Source organism: Paroedura picta, chromosome 1 (assembly GCF_049243985.1).
Source record: "Paroedura picta isolate Pp20150507F chromosome 1, Ppicta_v3.0, whole genome shotgun sequence".
Lineage (NCBI taxonomy): Eukaryota > Metazoa > Chordata > Lepidosauria > Squamata > Gekkonidae > Paroedura > Paroedura picta.
The window spans coordinates 76,271,966-76,298,675 of NC_135369.1; positions in this window are offsets into that span (position 1 = coordinate 76,271,966).

Genomic DNA, 26,710 nt, shown 5'->3' on the forward strand with positions numbered 1-26,710 from the left:
AAAAACAGGGAAACAGGAGTAGAGCTTGGTGGCTTATGGGATTTTGGTTAACTTTTCCTAAGAACCATGTTATGTAGTGCAGGACTGTATGACACATGGTGCTGGTCACCAGGCTGGGTCTAGTTGCATGACTGGGATGCCACAAGGACTGGCTGCTTTGCCAGTGGGTGGGCTGACAGTAGTATGGTGGCTTTGATGAGCCTAGTCATGGCTCAATAATAAGGCAGAAGGGGTATAAATGCAGTATAAAGGGGGATTAGTCTTCCTCTTTCAAAGAAAGCCCTCTCCTGTGAGGAATCAGGAGGGTTCTGGGCCTCTGCAGTTCCAGGGCTGCCTCCATAAAGATGATTCAGGCAACCAAGGAGGAATTGGGTGCATGGTAGAGGTGGGATGAAACCTTGACCTCATGCAGAGTCCTTCCCATACTGAGCTACCATTTCCTCTGCAGAGATAAGATTGTGGAAGACACTGTCTGTTCCAAGGGACCCCTGGCTCATTGCCCCAATAAAATTCAGTACTTTAAATTGTCTTAAAATGGACCAGACAAAGAAATTGCTACAAATTAGAGCCTCCATGTAGAGAGGCAGCAAATTTATAAATCAAAGGTACCTGGATACAACAGGAAGAGGCCGTTCCCTTCCATCTATTTTTATTTTGTTTTGTTTGTTTTTTATCGCCCTCCCTGAAGTCTCAGGGCAGTTTACATCAAACAGAAATTATACAAATAACTCAGTTTATAATAATACAATAATAACAATAAATAACATTACGGAACAATAACACTGGGGGGAACAGTGTGTCAATGTGTACTGGCCTCGTCGGATGGGTAAGTCTGTAGTGATGGTTGTAGGAGGGAGGTTCGGGGAGGCCAATGGGAAGCGGTGGTACGGGTCAACCTCAATCAAATGCCTGGCGAAGGAGCTCTCTTTTGAAGGCCCTGCGGAACTGTTCACGTTTGCTTCCCAAAACCATTGGGTTGGCTTCTTATGGCTGATCCAACTTAAGGCCATGTGCAGAGTATTTTTTTTTGGGGGGGGGACTGTGACTCCACATACATATTATTGGAAAGGGGTTAAAATTGCACATACAGCTGGGTTTTCCATGCAACTGGGACCACATACCGCTGATTCAAAAGGAAACATTAAATGTTTTAATTAAATAAATATGGTAACCATTTTCAGTGTCAGAATAATACCTTTGGAAGGGAATGGGTAATGCCATGGCCTTAACATGCCTCAATCTGACTGTGAATATGAAGACTCCATAGTTTCTCATTATCTGTCTCTCCCTTAGCCTCTTTTCTTTCTCTGAGGAAAAACTGATTACTTGTGTAGTGAGGGGAGCATAACAGACCAGGAGACTGGGAAAGAAAAACTGTGGCTGCCTCCTTTTTATCTGTGCTTTCTAGGCACCAGAAAAAGCGGAGAAGACTTAGCAGCCGCCATTGATGCAGTGGAGGAGTGGGCGGCAAGAAGACACATGGGGGGGGGGTTCTAAGGCGGCAGGAAGGGCAGCGCTGCATGAGAGGATTGCATTAGTCTAGTTGGCACCTGGGCATGGGCTTAAAAGGCGCCACATGGAGGAGCCCTGCCTCTTGTGCCAGGCTTGCTGCCCAAGCAGCTTCCTTCCCACCCACCTTGTTTTGTTGGTTGATAAGCTTAGGTCTGTATGGCCACTGGATGATGTCTTTATATTGCATTTTGTCACAGCTGGCCATTTTGGCATGGGATGGAGCCTGTTTGAGGGGAGTTTGGTCTGTGCATTGGACTCCCCAGGTTGGGGACATCCCTATGAGGTGGCAGGTCTGCGAGCAGGGCCAACCAGGCTGGGAGGCTCAGGGCTCGCAGTGCCAGGTAGCCCGGGGTGGGTCCAAGGAGGAGGTGGGTGCCTCTCCTTGGCACCCCGGGGCTTACAGTGTCAGGTGACCTGGGGTGGTGTCAAGGGAAGTGTGCGCTTCCTCTTGGTGCCCCAGGTGGACACTTCCCTATGGTGGGAATCCAGTGGCAAGGGGACCTACGTTCCTGGTGGGGGAACCGGGTGGGCCCCAGGGACCACTGGCTCTTCCTGTGGATGGGATCCCAGCAGCAAGGAGACCTGTGTTCCCAACGGGGGATCTGGATGGGCTCCAGGGTACTGCTGGGGGCTGGGTTCTTGTGGTTTTCCAACTGCAAGTCAGGCTCCCTCTCCCATGCTCTGCCAACACTCCTAGGGAGTATTAATAAAGCTGTGGCCTTGTTTAAGCCAACGGAAATGTGTGTGTGTCTTCCTTGAGCCCAAAATGCCCTCAAGTCAAAAGAGGTATACAGAAAATCTGGATAATTTGAGAATGTCATGCATGTATTCCTGACCCAGATTGAGAAGCATATGCAGGATATTTGGAAGGAAAATTATCTTTCTCCCTTGTGGAGTACAACACAGTTTACAAAATAAATCAAATGATTATAAAAGCACAGTAAAAGATATGAATAAAACAACAATGATAAAACACATTAAAATTTGTATGCATTTTATCTGGATATAATATGCCCTGAGTCCACAGAGATAGGGCAGACAAAAAATGTAGTAAATAATAATAATAATAATTTTATAACGCCAATCAGGACTGCCAATAAACAAAAATTAATCAGTGAAATATAATCCTGAATTAAATTGTCTTGAATTGCCCATTGAAGATTGACAGCGCAGGGGGCAGGAACACCTCTCTGGTAGCTGGCTGAGACCAGAAGATTACCCACAGATTTCTGCATTAGCTGCAACTTCTGAACACTCTTCAAGGGTAGCCCCAAGTAGAGGGCATTGCAATAATCCAGTCTAGCTGTAAGCCATACAGCACTGTTACAAGTTTCTACTCAACTAGGAAGCAGGTCTGCTCATGTTCTGCCTCCTCTTCACTTTCCAAATACAGGACACTTCTCCCGATTATGCTCAGCCCCTCCAGTACTACCCAAAGACTCCTATTGTATCTTTAGTGAGTGTGCAGAAAACAGAATGTTAGTGCTTGCCATTTTCCCCATGCCAGTGGCATAGGCATATGATATGCTGCAATTTTCAATATTCCTTGTTCTATAAACATGGCACTAAGGCTATAAATTACTCATACTTCAATTATATCACTCTATTTTTTCTCCCAACAGGATTCTGTGGGGGAGAGGGATTCCTATAAGAATAGCTAACAGGTGGGGGAGCAATCTCCATTGGATCCCACAAAGGCTGTAGTATGGGAATTTCCTTCTGCTCCTAAATACTGGTATCCTTTTCAAGACAACAGAGGTCTCATCAGAGGTCTCATCAACTTGCCCTCTTGTTCCTCAGGTTTCAGTGTTAGACTAGTATGCAAGGGTGAATCAGCCAAATGTTAAGTTCCCATTTGGTATGGATTTCTGCATGGGAAGCTACCTTAGATTGGCTACTTGTCCTGCTGTTGTCTGGCAGTTACCCTGCATTGTCCACTCTGACTTGAACTGCAAGAGGTCAACTAATCCAGCACTCTCTTTCCCTAGCAGGCAGTAAGATGTTCCTAGGAAACTCAACACTAGGCCTCTCCATTTTTTTGGTCCAGCACCAATCAATAATTAATAGTGTTCAAGATTTTCAGGATTGGAAAAGGTCAGTTTACATTCCAATCCCAAAGAAGGGCAATGCCAAAGAATGTTCAAACTACCACACCATTGCACTCATTTCTAATGCTAGCAAAGTTATGCTCAAAATCCTACAAGCTAGGCTCCAGCAATATGTGGACCGAGAACTTCCAGAAGTACAGGCAGGATTTCGAAGAGGCAGAGGAACTGGAGATCAAATTGCCAACATACGCTGGATCATGGAGAAAGCTAGGGAGTTCCAGAAAAACATTTACTTCTGCTTCATTGACTATGCTAAGACCTTTGATTGTGTGGAACACAACAAATTGTGTCAAGTTCTTAAGGAGATGGGAATACCAGAGCTTCTTATCTGTCTCTTGAGACACCTATATACAGGTCAAGAAGCAACAGTGAGAACCAGGCATTGAATCACTGATTGGTTCAAAATTGAAAAAGGAGTTCGGCAAGGCTGTATACTGTTGCCTTGCCTAATTAACTTGTATGCGGAGCACATAATGAGAAATGCAGGGTTAGAGGTGTCACAAATTGGGATCAAGATTGCAGGGAGAAATATCAACAACCTCAGATATGCAGATGATACCACTCGAATGGCAGAAAGCGAAGAGGAACTAAAGAGCCTGTTGATGCGGGTGAAGGAGGAGAGTGCAAAAGTTGGCTTGAAACTCAACATCAAGAAAACGAAGATCATGGCATCCGGCCCTCTCAGTTCCTGGCAAATAGATGGGGAAGGAATGGAAGTAGTGATAGATTTCATTTTCCTGGGCTCCAAGATCACTGCAGATCGGACTGCAGCAAAGAAATTAAAAGACGCTTGCTCCTGGGGAGGAAAGCTATGGCAAATCTAGACAGCATCCTAAAAGCAGAGACATCACCCTGCCAACAAAAGTGCGTTTAGTCAAGGCTATGGTATTCCCAGTTGCAATGTATGGCTGCGAAAGTTGGACCATAAGGAAGGCCGAGCGTCAAAGAATTGAGGCTTTTGAACTCTGGTGCTGGAGAAGACTCTTGCGAGTCCCTTGGTCTGCAAGGCAAACAAACTGGTCAGTCCTAGAGGAGATCAGCCCTGAGTGCTCCTTAGAAGGCCAGATCCTGAAGATGAAACTCAAATACTTTGGCCACCTCATGAGAAGGAAGGACTCCCTGGAGAAGAACCTAATGCTGGGAGCGATTGAGGGCAAAAGAAGAAGGGGACGACAGAGAATGAGGTGGCTGGATGGAGTCACTGAAGCAGTAGGTGCAAACTTAAATGGACACCGGGGAATTGTAGAAGAAACAAAGGCATGGAGGATCATTGTCCATTGGGTTGTGATGGGTCGGACACGACTTTGCACCTAACAACAACAAAGAATTTCAGCTGACTTGTTGATTTCATTCAATAGCTGACTATGTCATGTTTTCATATCTGCTAGCGTGACCAGATGGGGGAAAAAAAAGTAGCAAGTACATTTTATATTTTGAGATTAAAAAAAAAATACATTTCTGAGATTAATTATTCTTTTCAAAATTTGATTGGGTTTCAACTTGCTTTAGACATTGCTGTAAATGATTGCTAGCACCTGCTCTCAGGATTGTGTTCCTGGATCCTACATAGTTGAGTTTCCAGGGAAAGTAGGGTAGGCCTACTCCTCATCTCTGGTCTGCCACAACCTTCCCTGGGCCCACAGTTAACAGACCCTAAATGGAATATGAAACCTGATGAAGAGTGGTGTGACTAATTCATCGCATACTCTTGCTATCAAGGCTCCATTGGGAAGAATTTGTGACAGATTTATATAAGCTGTAGTTATGAATGCAAGCGGTTAACCAGCAGAATATAACCATGTTAATAGAACTGGTGACAGGAATCTACAATTGTTCACCCTTCAGTATTTGATGGAGAACACCAGTTCAGATTTTTTAAAAATGCGGTGGGAATAATGTACTACCTTTAGAAAGCACTGAAGCTACTGGATCAGAGCAATTGTTTCTAGCAAAGGGTCCCTGAGGATTTTCATGGCCCTGAATTTAAAAGGTCAGGTTTGCTGGGGACACACAAGTAGGGCTGGGTATTGCTGTCGGCATTCTTCCCAGTAGACAGGAGTCATTCCAAAGCATGCAAGTTAAATTGCTCACAATAGGAAAATACTTTGCGATAGGAAATAAATCATTGCATTCACAGGCACTGAATACATGGGGGAATTAACCAAAGGTGGGAAAGAAAATACATGATCCATCCAATAATTTATCCTGTGTGATTGCAGCACATTCAGGAAGAAGGGAAAGCACAGCAGTGATTAGAATAGCTATGATTGATGATTTGTTTGTCAGAAGTGTCATATGTATTCCAAGAATTCAGGTTACCTTGTCTTCGGGGCTGTTTTCTCTTCCATCATTTTGTGTTGACATCTCTCCCCCTCCCCTACATCACACACGCTCTTCTAGGTCAACCCAAAATGATCACTATAAAGTCACTGTATCGTGAAACTCCTTGTCCCTTCCTTCTAACTGGAATTTTAATAAATCTTTTTTATTAATTTCTGCAGAAATGTAATATGAGTTATTCTTTAAACTATTTCCTTTTCCTAACTCTCGTAAAGACAGTGATGAATAGGTCTGGGAAGGTGATGAAATGGTATGGAAGATGCTTGGAAAGGAAATATTTACTTTATTGATGAAATTGTTGAAGGCTTTCATGGCCAGAGTCAATTTGTTGTTGTGGGTTCTCTGGACTGCGTGGCCATGGTCTGTTAGCTTTAGTCCCTGATGTTGTAGCAGTAACTGTGGCTGGCATCTTCAGAGGTACAACACAGCAAGATAGGAATCTCTCCATACCAAAGTCTAGAGTGTGTGAACAGTTGCTGGTCATTTTATTTACTTCTTGGTGTGTGTGTGTTTGTGTGTAATGCATCACATTACTGTTATATATGGGAGTCTCCCAAAGGATTGATTGGAACTATGAATTGCTTTTCCTGTGTCAGGTTGGAGTTCATTAGAAAGTCTGTTAGTCAAGATTTTGCTTGTCTTAGTTGATGGACCATTGTGAGGCATGCAGTTATTAGTTACTTCTGTTGATGAAGCACAGACTCACAGTGCTTTGAGGTTTAAAAGAGGGTAATCTTTACTGGAAAGATTATTTACAAATACATATCTTTTCATCTGCTTCAGTCTCCTTATTGAAGCAGAGTACAAAAGCTTAATGAGTGGTTACAAAAGGAGCACATTGCAAGCTTCTGTGGCTAGGCTGCAGGCAGGACTACATCCCACACATCAGCAGATGGAGAGAGCTGAGAGCCTAATGAAGAACACCGCTCCTTGCAAGCAGGGAGATCCTTTTCTTCCTGAAGAAGGAGGATATTGATGGTGGCCCATTTTAAACATAGTGATATCCCAGACCACATGCCTGGGATTTTCCACCCCTCATGGCTACAATCTCACTAATGACAACTTGATGTCACTAGTGAGTACACAGATGCATATTAGCAGTTTAACAGTTTAACAACAACCCATCATGGTTGCTTTCATCAAATTAATTGCTTATTGCAATTCCAACACCTTCACACCTGACTGTTTCTTCCATGCATAAGTTTTAACCTTCTGGCTGGGCAAGGTTTCATAGTCAACAGGAGAAAGCAGAATGGAAGCTGGAAGTGCAATCATCCCACATGCCTGCACATGTTGGCATCCCAAACTTCCAGTAGACAAAGAAAAAGACAGAGTTTGAGTGGAGGCACAACCCCACGATGAGAGGGGAGGAAGTGAGATAAATCCTTTCACATGTTTGTAACTTCCTTCAGCCCACCATGATACATGCCACATTTGGAAAAAGTGCTCATAAGACCTACAGGTAGCAAGTCGAAAAGTCACATGTGGCCACTGAATGATCTCTGGCTTACTGTGCTTCTATTCTGCACTCATCTTAATGTCTGCTAACTCAACATAAATTAATTTACCATTTTTCCCATGTTAAATTTATTAAATTTATTATTTCAAAATACAGTTGTAGTTCTGCAACTTCTCTCCCTCTGTGAATAGAAAATAGTGAATAGTCATAAGATCATTTATTTCAGAAATTTTAAAAGGTTCATTTACTGATGGGAAAATATATAGTTCAAATTCAGTTTTGTGCTTGATATGTGTCATGCCAAATTAGGGTTAATTGAAGAGCTGTATGTTTAAAGACTTTGTGTAGTTAAGGCTAAATACTATATTAATGTGTAGATATATTTTTAAAAAATCAAAAGCAATAATTCTAAGTAACTAGCAAAATCAAATAAAACCATAGACTATGCATTCATTACTATTAACTACAAGCATTAATTAAGACAATTATAAGGTAAGCTTTTCAGATATTAGAAAATATGAATTAAATTCAAATGATGAAGAAATAATAGTTAACTTTTGAATTGGTGGCTGAGAACAGCTTGCAGGCTTGTACATTTCACCAGATCACATCTGAAATGTCCAGGAGTCAGCAACTGGACTACCTACCAGATCTCTCTCTCTCTCTCTCTCTCTCTCTCTCTCTCTCTCTCTCCCTCTACCTACCTATCTACCTATCTACCTACCTATTATCTATCTCATTGGTATTTCTGTTACCAAGAGGTGTAGAGATATACATAGTTTTTGCAGGGTTTAAATTTGGAGAGAATGTTATAACTTAAAAATCCAAATAAAATACAGAATGTTGAAAGGACTTTACATAAATTCTATACTTTAAGTTTCATAACCTGATTTTTGAGGAGTGAATGTGCCCATATTTATTTTCCCCCAGCATTTTTATCATATCCCATGACATTTGTGTGTGATGAGGTATGGTATCATTAATCCACTTCTGAAGCTTTTAGTAGTATATGGAATGTATAATGAGCATCTGTCCGTCTGAAAACTAATATGATACCTACCTTCAAAAACTGATTATAAATTGTAACAGTTGTGATAACCCACTGAGAATGCTGTTTCAGATATCACCTGGACAATAGACAAAAAGGTTCATCAAGATTTTGGATATATCCAAGGTTAAATTACAAAAAAAGAAAAAAAAGAGCCCTCTGTTTTTAAAGAACACTCATTGAGCTTCCCTTTCATACCGCTTAATAGCAATAAGATTGTTTTCCATACACAAGTGAGATATCCTTAATAACCACAATGAAAACAACAAAAAGCAAATGGACTTGTGCTTTCGCCATGCCTGCTCAGAAGATGGCAACATGTCATTTGCTCAGTGGAGTTGCCAGTGTTGAGCAGAGCACTGTCTAGGAATCATTAATCTGGAATGGTAGGTCTGGAATGCATTCAACCAGCATTGTCTCCCTCAAAATATTAGTGTGCTGACTGATACAATTCCCATCAAACACTGTCATTTGCACGTGTAATGTCCCTGCTTTAATAGTAACACATATGCGATGGAAAACAATTTCATAGCACATAAGACAGCATTATTGTAGCAATCGAGGAGTTAATGTACTGATGGCTTTCTAGTTTCCAACATAAGTACCTCTTTAAGCATAAATGGAAGCCGGGGATATGGTGTGTGTCTGTCGAATGGAAACCATCAAAAGGTTGTGTTCCATCATGGGGTGTGATCCATTAGAACAAAAGAGCAATGGACCTCAGTCTGCATTTTTATGTTTTGTTGCCAGGATACATTTTTCAGTGTTAGTAAAACCAGATGTCCTTCTCGGTAATTTTATTTTTGCATTCTGAGTCTTATTAATTGAAATAATGTTCCATTCACAGGCAAATGTAACTCTCTTTCATTAAATGCCAACCTGAATATATGTGCTTTCTGACAGTACCTGCTATTTCACAGCTCTCTACTTTTATGTATGTTCCCTATACAATGAACACGCTGGACTTATATTTCATGAGTAAAGGGAGGGCAGAGATGAAGGCAGGTTAGATTGCAGCAAACCCTCTGAGGTGGGGGAAAAGTCACCATTGTTGCCTCAATCATGAACCTAAGCCTTTCAAAACTGGCAAATAGGGATGCCAGTCCACAGGTAGGACCAAAGGATCTGCTGGAATTATAGCTATCTTCAGACTAAAGAGATCAGTTCTCCTGGAGAAACTGGATGCTTTGGAGGGGGGCTCCACAAAATTATGTAACACTGACATCCCTCCACACCTCAAATCCTATCCACTTGGGCTCCACCCCCAAAGTCTCCAAGAATTTCCCAACCCAGAGGTGGTAACACTACCTGTGAATCTAGTTACTATGGTGACAAGTGGCATTCCACTGACTTTAGAAAAACTGCCACAGTCCTCTGTTGGATGGGAAAGAGGAAAATATGCATAATCAGGGCTCTGACATACCCAAGACTCCCGGTTGCCACAGTGGAGGCGCAAGCTCACTAGCAGTGAGGTGCATCACTCGGTTTGCCCTGCAGGTGAATATCAGAAAATGAGGCTCACTGAGTCGCACAATGCTCCTGGTGACAGGGGGAAGGAGTGGGCATCACCTATGCCTTAAAAGGAGGCAGCACATACACAGTCAACCTCTTTTCTCCCAAGCACCACTTCAGGAAGCTTGCTCTTTACCGTGGCATGAAAGTTGAGGCAGGCTTGGTAGGCCCAGATTTTTACAGATCTCCCCCTCCTTTCTGGTTCTCTGTGGCAGAGAAAAGAGGGGATATTTGTGGCTCACCCATTTTTAATTTAAAAAACATCTTGGGGCTTGTTGGGGAGAAAAGAAACAGGGAATGGCACAGGAGGGTGTGGTGCAGGTGAACATCTTTATGCCCTCCTAGATGTTTTTTTAGTGCAAAGGCAAAATGGCTTCTGCCAAAAAATGGAGCTCTCCAGGGGGAAAGGATCCAGGGCAGGCCCTGGCTGAAGCACCTCAGGTTGGTCCAAGCCAGGCTCCAAACCTGAAGTCTCACAGCCTCAAGCACACAGGGTGGAAGGGGGAGAGCCAAGACTTCTGGGCCAATTGGAATACATGGGTTTTAGGCAAGGATTCATCTTGCAGGCCCTACGGAGCTCTTCATTCCACCAGGGAGGGCCAAGACCAAAAAGGCCCTGGCCCTTGTCAAGGGCAGGGGTGCTTCCTGGGGCCCTGGAACCATCAGCAAATTCATACCCACAGAGCGAAGCACCCTTTGGGGGGCATAAGGAGGCAAGTGGTCCCGCAGGTAGGTAGGATCCAAGCCACATATATGTCTTGAAAGTCTTGTTTTTCAGGATCGTTTTACTGCTCAGTTGTTGGATGCAGCTGTTTTAAACAGGAGGCTTATACAGCGGATTTTAAGTTTTGTGTTATATATTTATTGGCCGTGCTGCTTTGAATATTATAAACCAAATTGTTTTTACTGTGTTGTAAGCCACCCCAAGCCTTGCTTGACAAGAGAGTGGTGTGGTTTAAATTTGATAAATAAATAAATTCATAAAACATGCTTGTCACTTGTTGACTATCACTTGAGACTCCTGATAGAGAAAAGTGGCATATAAGAACAAACTCCTCCTCCTCCTCCTCCTCCTCCTCCTCCTCCTCCTCCTCCTCTTCTTCTTCTTCTTCTTCTTCTTCTTCTTCTTCTTCTTCTTCTTCTTCTTCTTCTTCTTCTTCTTCTGTCTTTGAGTGGGCTGCTGTATAAAAAACATCCATATAACTTCATATCACCTCAGATGTAACACTTTTCAAGGGCACCAGTTTATACATTCAGCTTCTATGAACTGGGTGCAACGAAATAAAAAAAATCAGCTCAGGCTATCATTGCAATCACAGATATATGTGCCATTTATTTCAAGAGAGCTTTGATGGGACTGCCTTTTTAGATAGACTTTTCAAGAGTTGTATATTAGAGATGAAGACTCCAGTCAAGTGGATTTCTCGCAAAGAAAGCCTTTTCTTACAATTTGTAGTTACATTTTATATTTACAGATCTGTCTGTCTGTCTGTCTGTCTGTCTATCTATCATCTATCTATATCTATCGATGTAGCTTCAGTTTTCCTCTGAGCTCTAGTTAGCTGTGATTTGCATCTAGATTTCTTGTGCCTCCATATAGGCATGCCATGGTAAATGTCAGGAAATCTACAAATGTTGACATTCATCAGCAATTAAGGCCATTAGGAAATGTCAGAAATTATATTTACCTCTGCATTAAATTTGCTTTTTGATTTCTCTGTCAGTTCCACCTTTTTCATTAAAAAACTCCATTACCCAAAGAGGACAGAAACAGCATTAAGAAGTGCACATAGCAGCCCCTGACTGAAGCCCCATATGCCATCTTGAAGAATCATCTCTGATACAATGCAAGTACCTGGAGTCTAAAAAAGGAGAAATCTCCTAGCATGAGGAAATACTTGAAGTAAATATTAACAATTCAATTCAAACAATCATTGATTTGTAAGAATATTGTTATTCCCATTGTTTCACCAGTAAATAGACCATTTGTGTCACACAAAACTAAAGAAAGTGATTGTTTCTCTTTCTTCTCTTACTGTTCATTTGACATGAAACAATTAAAAAAAATTCTTCCAAAAGTTAATATGAAACACAAAATGGCATGGTGCATTATGAATTTAGTATGTCATTTTTGGCAGTGTAATATTTAACTTAGAACAAAATGTTTTCATGTGTGTGTTTCTTCAGTATGAAGTCAGAATGCCATCACTATTCATTCAGTTTGTAATCAATTAAATACATAGGCAAACTGGCCCGATGCAGGCAATAAAAGTCAGTGCAAGATGATCACAATATAACTGTGCAATCAAACAATTTAAAAGCACGGGCTCCTATCTAACTGAAAATGATACCTCTGCTATTGTGCTCAAGCATCTCCCCTTCACATAGGTAGTGATGATCTGCACTGTCAATTTCGACACTGTTGATCTCTTGCTGGGAGAGACCTGTATTCAGTTCACTACTGTGCCATGATGCTTGGCATTAGCCATGATGCTTGGGCTAATTATCCTTAACCTGATCACAGGTTTGTTTTGAGGATAAAACAAAAGAGAAGGCAACTATGAGCTCCGAATAGGGGGGCAAGATGAAAAATTGTGAGTTATAAGAAGCGGGAAACCTGGACAATCCAGTTGCTACTTCTTCTTTCATTGAATAAAAAACAACAACAAAAACAACCAGCATATTCAGGAGTTGATTATTTTCCCAATGTGGCACATTTTTACAGGCCTGGTGGGATAAAATGGGGAGTAGAGACCTATTTTCATATCTGAATGCCACTATTGGATTGTGGTGATTGCATATCATTCACACAGAGAGATGCATTTTCATCTGACAGAATGCCAAGGCATCCAAGAGCAATCTGCTGATAGTGCAATGATACACAGAATTTCTCATTGCCTAAATCAGTGGTTCTAAACCTGTGGGTCGGGACCCTTTGGGGGTCAAATGATCCTTTCACAGGGGTCACGGCAAGGCAAGCAGCTTGGCTGGGGTGGATTGAGATAGACTGTCTGGAGCAGCAAAAAAGAGATTGGCATGGTGGGACAAGAGGCAGAACTGAACTGAGAAATCCCGGAGAAAAACAATTTATATTCAATCATGAACAATGGATCTTCACGCCATGGGTCAGTTTTGGTTTAATTTCTGAGAAAGAACACTTGCATAATTTTATGGTTGGGGGTCACCACAACATGAGGAACTGTAGTAAAGGGCCGTAACATTAGGAAGGTTGGGAACCACTGGCCTAAATGAAGCTGAAATTTTTGCTTAACCTCACCTTGCAGTTTGTTTCTAGGTTCCAAGCATATGCATTCAATATTTTTTACCTTTAACTGTACATAGGTAGGGTGGAATAAAAGTATAAATAATAACAAACAATAATAATTATAATCTGGAATTATTTTTTGTGTTTCGATGCTGATCATCAGCAGTAGCAGTCATGTTATTTTTCTTCAATGTTCTAGATTCCCCAAGGAGTGACTTTTCTCTCTTCCAACTAGGTCCAATCAAGCAAGTGCTGCCAAACCCGGGGATGGTGGTTTCCAGCTGGTGCTGGCTAGGACCCATTATGCACGGGGGTTTTACTGTGCGTTCGGGGTGGAATGGCGACGACTAAAATCACCGATAACACACGGAGTCGGCTGCAACCGGCCGCGGATTCGATGCACGCCGTCGAAAAAGTCGCGTTAGCGGAACGCGGAAGAAAGCGCAGCTTCCCGGGCGACCAGGGCACAATCAGAGGCAGCGCCAAATTGACTGCATGCATAATCGGGGAGGCCAGAGGGTCGGAGGTGGTGCGACCGCTGAAGCGGCTACCAGAATGAACGGCGGTGCAGGCGAACGGGGAACCCAAGGGAACAAGGACGGAAAGGCGGCCGGAGAGCTCACAGTGGGGGGGGGGGCGGGGGGATCGCCGCGGCTAAGGACGGCAGAGAGGCCGGACACCCACCTCCCACCCATTCCCAAACACACACCTCAACCACAAACGAGAATGGAGGCGAGGTCTCTAAGAAAATGTAAAAACTTTATAAAACAGTGTGAAAGAACAAAGCACAAATCTTAACACCGCCCGTGGCACCACGGGCGCCACGGACTAAATAAAAGGGTAAGGGGTTCTGGGGCGGGATGTATCCGGGATGAGGAAGGGTCCGGATTGGACTCTTCCTCCGGACAGACAATCGGAGGAACCAATTGGCAGGCGCTTTGCGCCTGCCGATTGGTCCCTCCGATTCCCAGCCCCGAGCAACTGCGAGCCGCCCGCAGCGCGGCTCGCAGTTGCTCCTTTGCCGGCGGCCTGGCGCGTCAGGAGGCGCAAAGCGCCTCCTGCTGCCTCCTCCAACATCAACGCGGAGCCCCGCAGCCTGCCGCCGAGCCGATGGCTGCACTCGCCTTCCGCCGCCTCCTCCAACATCAACGCGGAGCCCCGCAGTACGCCAACAAGCCGCTGGCCGCACTCCAATATCCGCCAACACAGCCAGGATTCTGCTGAGCCGCGGGGGGGACCACCCACCCTCCTCAAACGGCGCGAATACAAACAGCCGAACACCAACGCGCCGATGAGCCGCCGCCCGCTCGCTGTTCGCCACCGACATCAGGAGCCCCGTTGACCAGCTGTGCCAACTTCATCGCCAAAATACCGAGGCCCAACGAGCAGCCACCATGGGAGCCCACACCCTGCTCGCCAACGCAACCAGAATGGCGCCGCAGAGCCGCACGCCATCCCAGAAGAAGTCTAGTTGGCTCCTTCACATGGGTGGATCCATTTTTCCTCCCAGTTCACATCTCTGCAAGTAGGATGTCTGGGATTACCTTATTCAGACCTTTCAATCCAATTTGTTTGAGAATTAGGGGGGCAGGTCTTTGTTCAATAGGCAGCACTAGCTCCCCTGTGATTTGGTTGCTATTTGGTTGAAAAAGCAGCCAATCAAGATTTCCTGATAAAGTCCCCCCTGTAGGGAATAATGGAACCTGAATAATTACGGGATTCTGTGAAATCCAAACCTGAATATCAAAATGGTACTGGGGAACTTCAGTACTATTGAATACCTTCTGAAATCTGAATACAAGAAACACCCACCGCCCACCCACCTTTTAAAGAAGAATCTTAACTTCTGTACTACTACGAATGTGAATTGTTGAAATAATGTTGTTGTTGACTTTATGCTTTTTTTTACAATTCACAGTTCAGTTTGGAAAAACAAATTAACAAATATCTACTTAGTTCCTCTCATCTTGGCTGTGTAGTCAGTCAAGTCCCTGGCCCAAGAGCTGCATGCCTAGTCACAACCAGGGCCACTTCCTTTTCAGTCCTGGCCCCTACCTGGTGAAATGAGCTCCCAGGAGAGCTATCGGCCCTGACAGAACTCTTGCAGTTCAGCAGGGCCTATAAAATGGAATCTTCTGCAAAGTTTTTAATTGAAGCCACGGCCAGGAAGATCTTGAGCCCCTCCCCAGAGCACGGAACATCTAGTCCCAACTTTCATTCCCCAAGGCATAAACATCTCAGGACCAGGAGGATGGGATGGGAGTTTCTATTAGTTATTTTTTATTACTTATGTGTGTTGTTGTTGTTGTTAGTTGCGAAGTCATGTCTGACCCCATGGACAATGATCCTCCAGGCCTTCCTGTCCTCTACCATTCCCTGGAGTCCATTTAAGTTCGCACCAACTTCTTCAGTGACTCCATCCAGCCACCTCATTCTCTGTCATCCCTTTTGCCCTCAATCGCTCCCAGCATTAGGCTCTTCTCTAGGGAGTCTTTTCTTCTCATGATATGGCCAAAGTATTTAAGTTTCATCTTCAGGATCTGGCCCTCTAAGGAGCAGTCAGAGGTGATCTCCTCTAGGACTGACTGGTTAGTTCGCCTTGTAGTCCAAGGGACTCGCAAGAGTTCAAAAGCCTCAATTCTTTGATGCTCGGCCTTCTTTATGATCCAACTTTCTCAGCCATACATTGCAACTGGGAAGACCATAGCCTTGACTAGATGCACTTTTGTTGGCATGGTAATGTCTCTGCTTTTTAGGATGCTGTCTAGATTTGCCATAGCTTTCCCTCCCAAGGAGCAAGCGTCTTTTAATTTCTTTGCTGCAGTCCCCATCTGCAGTGATCTTGGAGCCCAGGAAAATAAAATCTGTCACTATCTCCATTTCTTCCCCATCTATTTGCCAGGAACTTATGTGTATATTGACTTTTAATGGGGGCTTTACTGGGGGTTTATTCTGACATTGTAACTCACCACAAGATGTTTGGGAGTGGCAAGATATGAATGAATGAATGAATGAATGAATGAATGAATGAATGAATGAATGAATTATAAGTACACTAAAATATTTACCGATTCTGAATCAATGTTATCTTTTTCAGGAATTGTTTCACAAAATACACAGTAGAGATTGATCTTACTTACTGCCCACAATCTAAGCTATTTTTTTCACACAATGTCCACTACAAAAGCCTATCTATATCTGCCTCAACCACATTGTGTGTTCCCTGGCCACCCAACAGTAGCTGTGAATTTTGTGCAGTTGAGATGTGTTGTGACATATTGTGTTACATTTTCTAAAGCTGGAAGAGAGCTTGAGATGCAGCTGTCATTTTCAGCAGCAGATATATATGAACTGCAATGGGTAGTTCTTCTAATGAGTTTAAACGTCATGCAAGGATGATGCAGAAGATAACTGGTAGGTATGTATAAGCAGTGGGCCATTCCATCTGTAGATTAAATTTTTCTGTTACATTTTAGAGTTTAAGTCACCTAGGCTTTCATATGCTGCTGAGAATGAGCCATCATCCAGGCTGAAGGACAAGATATAAATTTAAATTAATGAACAGGTATATAACAAAAGGAAGTTGCTTGTTAGCATAGCCACTTCTGTATGTTTGCTCATTAGCAACACGAGTTACACATTTTTTCTCCCTTAGTGGTCTTCAGTCATGGCTAAGAACTTGGATACTCCATCAAGGTTAGTTGGCGTGTCAGTTAAATCAGTTTGACATCAGGAATGTATTTCATTTTACATCACTGGTTTCACAACACATTTGGGGCTTATTCTCAGTTTTGGCAAGTCAGTTATTACAGCTTTGACTGTGTGATTTTTTTAAAGTTGTGATTAATATTACATAGGTAGGAAGTTATAAATTTCAATAGTATATCTGCAATTACCTTTGGAAATCTGTAGCATACATTAAATGTTTTTGAGATGTAATTAATTTTTCAACTGTTTTAAAAGGCCTCCATTTACCTAAACTTGGTGAATGTTGACTTTTATCTATGCATCAAGAAAACTAAGAAGAAATGTTCTCATTCAGAATTTTGAGTATTGAGATGGACAGATGCAAAAAACCCCACAAAAACACACAACTTAAAACTCATAAGTTCAACTGGATCTTGCTTAAAATTAAATGAACAGAAGTATTTAGGTCTGCAGAAGCATTACTTTACTGCTTTGCCCTCCCGAATCAGTCCAAAATGATCTCAAAATACTTATCCTATGTTGACAGAGTTTAAGAATGCAAAGATGCACAAAGCATCAGTCTACTTAAAAGAATAAAATAATTAAGAAGAAAAACAAACACAAAGAGGAAAGACCTGTCTTAATGTGCTAATCCTTTTAAATCATGCACACTATAGATTTTGCATATTCCAACAGGATGAGACCTCAGGAATAGCTTAGGGGAATCAAAGGTCTGAGGTGGGAGGGGAAACAGGTCAAAATCATACCCATGGATGAAAATGTTAGGTTGGATACAACATATAACAGAGAGCCTAAAAATACCATTCAGACTCACTGGAAGGCCAGAGCTCCATGGAATGAGATCATATTTTGCAGAGATTTTTTCCCCAGTTAAATTTTCACCTAAATGTTCTCATGAGACAGCAGTACTGGGAAATCTCTCTGTTGGGAAGAGGAGATTTAAAGTGTTCTATATGGACCAGTGGTCAGCCAGTGTAATGGAAACACGGAGATTAGTGAAAATGTTCATTTTAGCCTCTGATCTGTACAGTAAGAGTTTGTTGTGAAGATAAACATGAAGGAGGTTAAATGTTGTATGAAAGATACAGAATAATAAATGACATCATTAGGTACTTTGTGGTGTGGTAAATTTCAAGACAAGGCAGTAAATTACAGAAATTAGTGGGGAAATCTGTCATTTACCAGTGACACTAGTTTTTCAGTTTCATTGGTTGAAGGCAGAGTGTCTGACATTTTCCATTGGCCTTCCAAAAGGTTCTTATCATTGTAGCACCATTTAAAAACTTTCTGCCAGTTACTGTCACATAAAAAACATGTTTAATTTTGGCTAATGAGGGGAAGGAGGATTTTTCCAGTACCCTCTTCCAAGGCAGAGCTCTGATTTCCATGCTTGTCCTGGGTCCCCTCTTCCTCAGAAGTTGCAATGAGGAGAGCATTTCAGGTTGCAGTGTGTGTGTGTGTGTGTAACTGATGAAGTCCTGTTCCATTGATGTAAATGCCCTTTACTTGCAATGTTTACCACAAGATCCAAGACTACATATCCATGTATCTCTTTGGATGACCTCTGTACTTACATCCTTTTAAGGGCAGTAAAAGACCTGACACAGAAGCAAGAGAAAGTGAAACAAATCTAACTCATTTATTTTTTGAGTCTGAAGTAGCCTTTACAAATTAATATTCTACCATGATGTGATATCCACAAGTGTGATATGTATCTGGAGAATTCACAGGAAGGATACGTAAGATGATAGACCATTGTGAGAATAAATGCATTTCTGGCTTGAAGAAGAAGAAGAAGAAGAAGAATACTTGGCTTTTATATGCTGCTTTTCTCTACCTGAAGGAGTCTCAAAGCAGCTTACATTCGCCTTCCCTTTCCTCTTCCCACAACAGAAACCCTGTGAGGTAGGTGAAGCTGAGAGAGCCCTAATATTATTGCTCGGTCAGAACAGCTTTATCAGTGCTGTGGCGAGCCCAAGCTGGCTGCATGTTGGGGAGCATGGAATCAAACCCGGCTCACCATATTAGACGTCCGTGCTCCTAACCACTGCACCAAGTTGGCTCTCTATAAGATAAGGGATATCATTGTCACATCCTATTTTTTAATTCAAAGTAGCACAACGTATCATTGAGAAGGCTGGTGATTGCCTGGCCAAGGGAGGAAGACTATGGAGTCTTTACAAGCCAGCTTCACCTCTCCCATTGAGGAATTTGCCATATGTTGATGACCTACCTGCCCACCCTTGAGGCATCATGGGATTAACCATTCATTTTGATGCCGAACAGGCATTTTGGGGGTTCCCAATGATTGGCTTTTGCTTCACTTTCTTCATAATATGTCCATGGTGGAAAGATTCAATCTCTTTAACTGATTAGGCTAGCCCCTTTGAACATTTTTACTGTTAGAAAAACCCTGAAACATTCTTCAGGCTTCCAGAAACCTCAGAAGTGGGGTGATAATGTAGAATATGGTTGAGAAGAATAGCTGTGCATACACACACCTGGGGCCCCTCCCCTTTCTGCACTCTCCAAGCCAGTCATTGGCCATTTTGGGGGGGGGGCAGGTCAACACAACCATACATGGTCATATCAATCAATAAATGTTTAACAAATGTAAACAATATATAAGAAATTAATTAATTCCCACCCATTCAGGGAATCCTTCATGGGCTCTCAAGAAACCCCAGGATTTCATAAAACCCTGGTTGAAAAAGCCTACATTAGGCCATAACTCATTTGAGCAGGAATAGAACAGGATGATCAGCATTGCTTAAGCCTAACTGGCAAGTACCCTTGAGTACTGTATATGATGGAGATCATTGCTGCACGCCCACCATTCACTTTATTGAAGGTTGAGTTTGTGAGGCAATGCCCTGGCTGTTGAGCAGCACTGACAAAATCATCTACCAAAAGGGAAACTGCAAGCAAGAAATCAGAAGGTGATTTAGAAGGGCTAGAAGGAACTAGAAAAGATCCTCAAGTGTAACCAAGATCAAGAACGTCCATACTGTAGTATTCCCCGTGACTATGTACGGGTGCGAAAGTTGGACAGTGAAGAAAGCTGGCTGGAAGAAAATTGATTCCTTAGAAATTTGGTGTTGGAGAGTTTTATGTATACCATGCACTTCCAAAGAAGTGAATAATTGAATCCTAGATCAATACTAGGGACAGTTGAAGGCAGTAGGAAAAGAGAAAGACACAACATGTGAAGGATAGACTCAATCAAAGAGGCCACAGCCTTCAGTTTGAAAGACCTGATGATAAGACATTTGATGATAAGACATTTTGGAGTTCTTTAATTCATAGTGTCACATAAGTAGGTCACAACTGGGTGGCACTTAACACACATGCACACCTTGTATAGTAAACTGGGAAAGGGCCTTTAGCTTGGCATTTCTTGGCACATATTTTATGCAGGCAACAATAAGTCAGGCCTGCATTATTGCTGGTCAAGTTTGGAGCCAGGGTGGAGAGGGCCAAAATGATGGCAGCCACGATTTGAACTGTAGCCCACCTTTAAAATATGTTAAGAGTATTTTATGATGTAGAACATCCATGTCGATAAGCACGTGAAATCCATGCTTTTGTTTTGTATCTTCATCTGGGAGTGCTCATCACAAGGCTGAAAGAGTGAGAGTGAAAATATAGAACTCATCAGAGACTAACTCGAAACAATGCAGACTTATTTAAGACCTTGTCTGGGCCACGTGGTGGGACAGAAATGCACTCAGTCAATATTATCAATTTTAATGCATGCTTTTCTGGTAATGTGACCCAAATGATTTTCAATCCAAACACTTTTGGAAAGCAGACAATCCAGTGTATATTGGAGAGGTTAAATGAAAATGGATTGATGTTTGACAAACATTTTTACATGTTTATACATGGAATGCATAGTTAGAGAATGCATCTCTGCAGCAGAATGCATGCTTTGCATACAGAGTTCACATACTCAGCCTGTGGTATTTTTTATCTTTCAAGGGATTTTAGTGAACTGTACTAGAAAAGACTTCTGTTTGAGATGTTGTAAAGCTACCTGCAGTTAGAACAGATAAAGCTGCAGTTGGAACAGTTCTAGATCCCACTGAACTAAACACCAGGTTCTGCAAGCTCTTTTTCTATCTGTTCCACAATCAAAGTATAAACAGAGAGCTGGGCAGTCCTTCCATCTGGCATGGCAGAGTCCTGCTCCAAGTGCTGACTTGTGCTTGGACACAGTCATAACCTCATAGATGTCTACAGTTGTTTAGATGTCTACATTTGTGTAGATGTCTACATTTGCTTGTTGTAGACTCTGGATCTTGAAAGGTACCACACTATGGGCTAAGCTCCTAAGAGAAACCCAGCCACAGTAACCAGACCCTAAACAAACAACAATATATTTAAGACTGGGTCCCATAGTAAATCTACTAGAGAATTGGTGGTCCTGATGGGGATATTATGAAACTGTGCTCCATGAGTGATTCCTGAATCATTTTAAGACAGCTCAAAGACTACACTTAAAAACTACACAAATAAGATTTTCCTTCTCCCTCACTGTTTCTGTGGAAATAAATGCTAGATTCACAAAAATGGGGTATTTTACAATGGCAGAGATTAATCACCATTACAATCACTGTTATTTTAAAACATTACTGCTGGCTGTGTGGGAAGATCTGCATTCCAGGGAAGCATAGATTTTCAGTGACTTGCACCAAAAGTAACCTGTGGCGAAATCCTATTTAAAACATTTGGATTCAAAAGATGTTAATCAAAACCACAACAAATCAATACAAACAGATCAAAACCCATAAGCAGTATTACACGCACGAAAATATGCATCCCCCAAAGTCAATACATTGCAAAATTAAATAACTTCTTTATTCATTTGCTTAAGAGATCAAAGATCCCAGCTGACATCAGATAAATCTAAACTGTTCAGAAACTTTCCATATTGGTGTCATACCTGTGTGTGGCTGCTCCAGCAAATTTAAATCCAAAATAAATGTAAATATATCATGATTAACTTGAAAGAGATGTGATGGAAAAATCTGGGTTGTTGCTGGCTTGGGGACTGCTGTGTCAGCATTGCAATTTTGATGCCTCTGAAGAGCTATTTTCAGATTTTATTTTCATTTGGACACATTAGCTGTGAAATAAAGTGCTTTTCTTCAAACACCTTTTTCTGATTTGTTACCCACTCTGCCTTTAGTCAGCCTAGATATATACACACAGATGCATGAATTAAAAACAGCCATCTGCAGTGACTGCTACAAGTTGTTATAGGGGGCGGGTCAACTATAAAAAGGGTGAATTAAGAAGAAGAAGAAGAGTTGGTTCTTATATGCTGCTTTTCCCTACCCGAAGGGGGCTCAAAGTGGCTTACAGTCGCCTTCACATTCCTCTCCCCACAACAGACACCTTGTGGGGTGGGTGAGGCTGAGAGAGCACTGATATCACTGCCTGGTCAGAACAGTTTTATCAGTGCCGTGACGAGCCCAAGGTCACCCAGCTGGCTGCATGTGGGGGAGCGCAGAATTGAACCTGGCATGCCAGATTAGAAGTCCACACTCCTAACCACTACACCAAACTGGCACCAAAGGAGGAATTAACTAAAAGTGCAATCCTATGTAGACTTACTCCACTCTAAACCCACTGAAGTCCCTGGGTATAGGTTTCACTTTGCATATGATCACAGTGCAAATGAATTTACACTTGAGACCTCCATTTTAGGGATAAGCAAGTTTCCCCAATTCTGTTTATTTTTCTTTTTGCCTTGCACTTTGTTTTACTTATGCTTCTTTCTGATTTCTGTAGGTGAATGTCGTTATCACCATCATCATATAGATTAAAAGGTGCCCAGCACCTTGTGTTTACGTAAAGTATTTTCAAGTCACAGACAACTTAAGGAGCCCTTAGAAGGTGTTCAAGGCAAGTGACTAAGCAGAGGAGGTTGACCATGGTCTTCCTCTTCCTTGGTAGCCTCCCAATACAAGTACTAATCCTGCTTAGCTTCTGAGCTCTGATGCAATCGTGGTGTGCTATACCATTCCACATTCCTTCTCAGCACCTTACAGAGTACAAAAAGGCATGCCCCTTCCCAGAGGATCTTACAGTTTGACATTTGCCATAAAAGAGATAACAAAGACATGAGAAGGAGATGGTGACAAGGATACCTACGGAATGAATATGCATTCCCTTCAACACATAGTTTAGGTTTAGTTTTATTTCATGAGAAATGTGTTATGGTGAAACTTACAGTTTGCTCAGGTGCTTTGTGGTATATTATAGTGGTATTGCACAATATAGCTAAACAGATTTGAAGCATGCCAGAGTTACCCATAGGGTACTACTACTACTAGCTGTTTTTTTGTACCCCAATTTTTACTACCCAAAGGACTCTCAAAGTGACTACCAACCCTTCCTCTCCCCACAACAGACACCCTGTGACATGAATGGGGCTGAGAGAACTCTGTGAGAACTGTAACTAGCCTAAGGTCACTCAGCTGGCTGCATGTGGAGAAGTGGGGAATCAAACCCAGCTCTCCAGATTACAGGCTGCTACTCTTACCCGCTACACCAAGGCAGACCACTAAGTTATTTGGCTTCCCAAAAAATTTTCCCATCTGGTCTGAGAGTTACATCCTAGGCTCACTTACAGTGTTACAGAGAATGACAGGATAATACTTTCAGAATTCACACAGATTTGTATGATGTAAGGACTATTTTGGGGCATTTTCTGCAATAATGAATGGGATTCTGAGGCACACCAGAGTGGATGGTGCTGTATTGGATTGCTTGAAAATAATAATTCCACCAAGGTGTGGATGATCTGGATTCTGCCCCTCGCAGCAAAGGATACAATAGCAGCCAGAGGAACCAGACCATGACCCTGCTCCCACCAGGGAGGGTGACTGCCATTGTCATGCCCTCAACAGCCAGGGTGCTCCCACAATAACCCCCAGGACCTGTTAGTAAGGACCACCTCCCCACATTTCTAGTGAGGAGATGGAGCTGAGTGACAGGAAGGAGAATCAAGGTGGCCAGGCTCCCAGGTCAGTAGCCTAGGGAGGTGAGGTAGCTCTGGGGTGGGGGTGCAAGTGCTCAGCAGCCACCTGAAAGTTCCCATTGACTGATTTCAATGTATTTCCCCTGTACCCAAGTGCCTATTTCCTGACTTGCTGCTGTGAACAGACTACATGTCTTGACCCAAAGGAGGCCCATGACAACGGTAGCCTCAGAGGACACTTGGCATCCTGGGGTCCTTGGCTCCAATGCCTGAGGAGGAGATTAGGATGGACTCACTGTCTTTAGATGTCTCTAGCCCAGGTGTCCTGGCTGTTGGTGGCCTGGAGGAAGCAGGGAATCCTGGGCCATAGTTAGGTCCCTGGGCACAGGGCCTGCATCTGGCCAAGCAAATTCTACCCACACTTTCCCCCATGTGGGTGGCAATTGAGCAAGAGCAGCTGGTGAACCATTGAGAGTGGCAGAAAGCCTTTGCCAGGGGCCAGCAATGGATGAAGGGGTTGGCAACATCTGTGTCATCAGCTGCTGGTCATCTGGAGGGGCTTCTTGCCATTATGAGGGACATTGGTGGACAGGAGTTCAACAGGACACCTACAGTCTCTCTGGGTTCCCTGGTACCCCACCCCCCCTCCTGCTGAGCCTCCAGCAGGAGTGGCACATGGATTGGCACAGGGGTGCCCAAGGCAGTGTAGGCAGGTATCTGGCCACCATGAATAATGGTGAGTTGGGGGCACCCAGAAATCCACCTTGTCCATCATCATCATCTGGTGCTCTGTACAGTCCATGCACTTGAGTGCCACTCTGGGGTGTCAGTGGGGTTGATGGGTGATGCTCCCCTTCCCACTGAGAAGTGACTGGGAAGTATAATAGGAACTTTGCTCTTTAAAAGGGGTTTCTGGTAGAGGAGGAGAATATTTATTTATTATTTATTATATTTATTATATTTATTTATTATATTTATATACCGCCCTCCATGAGGGCTCAGAGGACATAGCTCTCTGGCTTGCCCCTCTCCACCAGTGATGGGTGCTTGGTTCTACATCCTCAACTCATGGCTCCCATTGGTACTTCCTGCCCTGTCTATCATGCTGCACACATTTTTCCACAATGCTGGAATGGAATGCTGTGGCAGAATCACCAGGATTGCTGCCCTGGCAGTGAACGGCAACACTGTAGGCACCTTTCCCCCCTTTGGGGCACTGCGTAACTATTCCTTTAGGGAGGTGATTGTTGTCACTTCAGGTGTGCGGTGCCCAGCCACCACAGTGCAGGTACAACTCAGGATTGCACTGTCCATCTCGGAGGAGCTGCGGGCCCTGTGGGAGCTTTTTGCGATCCGCATGAGTTATACACATGTAGGCCATTTGGGTAACACAATATACAGAATGACCCTGTTATAAAAGCATTGATTTCAATGGGTTTAAACTGGTATAACCCTGCATATCATTGTCCATGGGGTCGCGATGGGTCGGACACGACTTTGCACCTAACAACAACAACCTTGCATAGAATTTCATAGTTCACATGGAATTTGTCCCATTGTGATTTATGGTTAGCCAGATATCAGTGTGAAAACAAAATTGTTGTGCTTGTCATAAAGAGGCTTTAAAATTCAAGGTCACTTCTGATATGGCAGAAAGTCAGGCTGTTGCTCAGAAAGTAAAAAAAAAAACCCTTCACAAAATTGGGACTAGGTTATCAACACTCTTAATGGGGCTCTCTGGATCATGCATTACAACAGGGAGCAATTTAAATAACATTTCACTTTGGAGGTTAATTCCTGTTCTAAAGATAGGATGAAAGTGATGTGTCTGATCAAACAGTTTGGGAATTAAGGAAATGTCTGATTCTTGTATCTGGTCTCTCTATACCTTACAGTTTTCAGTGAAATGAGATACCCTAATTAGAACTTCTTTTACTAAGAATAATGGTTAAAAACTACGGGAAGCAGCAGAGAAGGTCAACTATTTTAGAATGGGTTTGCTGCTACAGAGGTCAATCTGTTAAAGGGCATTCATGTTTGTACATTCAATTAGGAACTGGAAAATGTTTTTCAGCTATAGGAATGTAGCAGGTCTGACCAAAAGAGTCACTGGCAGAACTGCACTGGTCTAAGCTAGTCCTATCAAACTGTCAGTGGATGAAGCAGGTTCTCTTGTCATAGATTTGATAGCATTAAAACAGAAATGGTGGTGAGAACTTTTTAAAATTTATACCTTCTTATTTCCACAAAATATAGAAGAAATGGAGCCAATGGAAGTGGCAGTTACCAATCTACATGGAAACATAGATCAATGAACTCCTTACTAACAAGATTCACATCCTGATTTTGTAAACTAATGCTCAATCAAATATATTAAATATAATAAATTTAGGATTTGGAACTTAACAGCATGATCCATATCTTATGTGGGAAAGGAGAAATTATCAGAACACTCAATAAAAATCTATCCTCCCTCCTCTTATGCATCATACCAAGACATTCTTTGGCTCTGCACACCTCTAATACCCTTCTCTTCACTAAGGTTATTGCCAACGATTCCTAACTCTTTTGGTATGGTGACCCACAGGTCTAAATTTACTTTGTACAGGAACCCATCCAGAGATGAACCAAGAATTTTGGGTACTCTAGGCAAAGTATGACCATGAAACCCACCTATTCCAGTATTCTGTGCCTAACCAGATGTTTCAAAAAATCAACAAACTTCAAAGGGTATAGCTGCTTTACAGAGGCTTTGTGTTCAACTTTTAGG